This window comes from Silurus aristotelis (genome assembly GCF_946808225.1).
Source record: "Silurus aristotelis genome assembly, chromosome: 8".
Classification (NCBI taxonomy): Eukaryota; Metazoa; Chordata; class Actinopteri; order Siluriformes; family Siluridae; genus Silurus; species Silurus aristotelis.
Window position 1 is genome coordinate 30,491,456 of NC_139581.1, and position 3,868 is coordinate 30,495,323.

The following is a 3,868-nucleotide window of genomic DNA, read 5'->3' on the forward strand; positions in this document are numbered from 1 at the left end:
GTCTGAGATTTCGGCTCGGTTTTTCCTCCATCTCGGCTTTTCTCAGCTGGAGGTCTGGTCCGAGTTACGAGTGGCCCGATGCCCGGACATGAGTGGGAGTTTATTTTCACACCTACAATATGGCTCTGTTCAGCAAAATCTCCTACACACATCTACATGAGCGCTCGCTTACAAGCTGCATAAGGAGCTGCCTGAACGTTCGACATCATACTGAGCACCAACTCCCTCAGAGAATCATTCATTAAAAAATCTCCCATACAGCTGCTCTAAAGAATAACTGAGAGTTCACCTGGGATGATGATGATAATGATGATAATGAAGAAGACCTCACTGATGACATCCATATTGGGAACATATGACAAAAGTATTGGGACAACTGAATCTTCCAGCTATATGTGATTTATCTCCGGAGGTTGGAGGGAGAATTGTATTGGACGTCTTTGGATGATGCAAAATTTTCTCTTCACTTGAACTTGGAGATCTAAACCTGTTTCACCATGACAATGCTCCAGTGCACAAAGCCAGCTCCATGAAGATCTGCTTTCCATGGGTTAGAGTGGAAGATCTCCTAAACATGTCTGCACTCCAGGCCTCCACACCCTCTCACCGCCATCAGTACCGGAATTTACTTACACCTTTGTGTCTGAATGAATCTCAACAAAATCTAGTGGAACATCTTCCCAGAAGAGTGGAGCTCATTATAAGAGGAAATCAAGACTCAATGTGGAAGCAGATGTTTAAAAAGAGATGTTTCTTTTCGTTCTTCCCAGTGAGATCTCTCTCTCTCTCTCTCTCTCTCTCTCTCTCTCTCTCTCTCTCTCTCTCTCTCTCATCTTCCTGACAGTTTGCTTTTCTCCATCCTCCTGCAGATGGAGCGAACGATTCCTGACGAGAAATGAGTCTGAACGTCTGGAAATGGGTTTAATAATCTCACAATTCTTTTATAAGCATCTCATCAGGGGAATAATGAGACGAATTTATTGCGTACGTGTGTTTTCACGCCCTGCGGTCCGAGCTGTAGCGTGAGTCATCTCCAACACGGCTCAGGGGAGAGGAGCTCATCTAACAGCAAGCTTCCAGGAGGGGGGGTGGAGGGATCAAGAAATTAAGAGAAAGAAAAGAGAGAAATAGAAATGTACAAAAGTACAAAAAGAGAGCGAGGAAGAGGGATGGATGGATGGATGGATGGATGGATGGATGGATGGATGGATGGAGAGAAGGTAAAGTAGGGAGAGGGAGCAAGAATGAAAGAGAGAAATGAAGTTCACAGAGAGAGAGAGATTTGAAGACTTTTTTCCCCCAAAGTTTGTGCTAGCAATAAACAAAAATAAATTTCCCTGAAAGTTTGTAATGTTTTACTGTAGCGATAAATGTGTTAATTTGTAATAATAATTTTTATTAATATTGTTTTTATTTATTGAACATTGTCATGTTTTGCGCTATTAGTTGTTATGTAAATAACTGCCCATGAGAGCTGTCTCGGGAAATTCCTATAATTATACTAGAACACATGCTACAATGCTAGCTGTATGCTACACTGAGGAAGCTAACCGATAGATTGGCTAATACTGCGTTAGCGCATTGCCATGTGTAAGCAGCAGGTGAGATTAGATGAACTGAGTAAATGTTTCTGTGATTAACTGCAGACTGAGAAGAAAAAAAATAATTCAATGTGGATTAAAACTGATTCCGGTTGAAATTCCGACCACATCCTGCGTCTCGCTCGGTCGAGACTTTCAGGGACGACGGGAAACGAGGATCAGTGTGCCACGTTCCTATTTCCATTCCTTAGAGATTTTATCAGCAAGACACATTTGGTGTTGTGACTCGCGAGTCCCTGCGGTGTGTTTACTTGCAGAGTGAAGCGTTTATCCTGCGAGCCGCAAGCTAACAGGAAGCGCAGAGCGCAGACGTGCAGCTTCACCAGAAACATCCAGCAAAGAAAAGAAATGCTCGCGTCCTTCCTGCCCACAGGTTTACTCCGAGCTGGAGCTCTGAACCTGAGGAGGAAAATCAGCATCACCTTTAGCATCTGCTTCATTATCATGTTCTTCTTTATCATAATCATTATCATCACATCATTTTCTTCATCATCACCATCAGCATCATCATATTTATCTTTATCTCCATCATCATCTTCATCACAATCATTTTTATCATCACCATCACTATAACCACCATCTTCATCATCATTTGTATCTTTATCACAATTATAATTTTTCATCATCACCTTTACCACCAACCACCATCATTATCATCAGCATCATCATTAACATGATCACCACCATCATCACTATAAAAAACATATAGCTTCAAACGTTCTATATTACAGCATTATGCTAGTTTGTACTCGAGTCTTAGCGCTATGCTAATCTTTAAACAGAACTTTTTGAACGCAGTAGAAATCGGAATTAACACGATTTTCTCGCTACATGAATGAAATGTTAGCAAAACGTAATGTGAAGTAAAATATCTCGCGTTTCGGCTTGAGGGTTTTTTTCTCCCTTTCCCATCGTATTATCGGGTCATGTGACCACAAGATTGAGCATTATGGGTCATCAGTCCTCTGGCCTTCCTCCAACACCGCAGACGAGAGCAGCTGCTCTGATGGATTGAGGAATTAATCAGCAGCTCATGAATTATTCATGTACATTTGCATTGGTGTGGCTAACGAGAGGAGTGAGAGTGAGACAGCTAGCGATAAACACCTGACCTGAAGACTACCTGTCTCACTCTTATATCTGTCTGGGATTCAGCCTCAACTATTGCTGTCTCTCCACCTGTCTGTCTGTCTGTCTGTCTGTCTGTCTGTCTGTCTGTCTGTCTGTCTGTCTGTCTGTCTGTCTGTCTCTCATTCAGTTTTTGCCATGTCATTGCCATGCTGTCTCACATTTCTCTCTGTCATCCGTCTACCTGTCTTTCGGTCTGTAAAATAATATCAAAACAGAAACTTATCCCCCTTCTCCTCAGGTGCATTCCTACCTTCTAACACACACTAATCACCAATCTGGCAACCCGAAGGCTAACAGGTATAAACAGCTTCACAAAATCACATTACAGCCTCGAAACCTGAAGCCTGGAGAAAGTCCAGACCCTGGAAAAAGAAGTTCCTTCTTCTTGCTTTTTTTTCCATAGGTGTTGTGTTCACTGTGGTGTGGCACATTTCTGATCTGACTTATTGCTAAAACACGTCAATTATCATCTTCATAATCCTGCTTTCTGTCCAACTGAGACCTGATTGGTTACAACGTCGGTGTTGAATTATACTGAGCTTTGATTGGTTACAGCTTCTGTGTTGATTTATACTGAGCTCTGATTGGTTACAGCGTTGGTGTTGATTTGTACTGTGCTCTGATTGGTTACAGCATCGGTGTTGATTTATACTGAGCTCTGATTGGTTACAGTGTTTGTGTTGATTTATACTGAGCTCTGATTGGTTACAGCGTCGGTGTTGATTTATACTGAGCTCTGATATCAATGTTGATTTATACTGAGCTCTGATTGGTTACAGCATCGGTGTTGATTTATACTGAGCTCTGATTGGTTACAGTATCAATGTAGATTTATACTGAGCTCTGATTGGTTACAGTATCGGTGTTGATTTATACTGAGCTCTGATTGGTTACAGTGTTTGTGTTGATTTATCCTGAGCTCTGATTGGTTACAGTATCAATGTAGATTTATACTGAGCTCTGATTGGTTACAGTGTTGTGGAAATACACAGTGTGACTGAGGCGGAAGCTGCTCTCTGATTGGCTACACCAGATGAATACTATAAGAAGGAATCCTGATACTGAATGGTTTGAAACAGTTGCCATGTATTTATTTCAGAATCGTAAATCCAACTGAAGCTTTTTTTTGTCCTTTT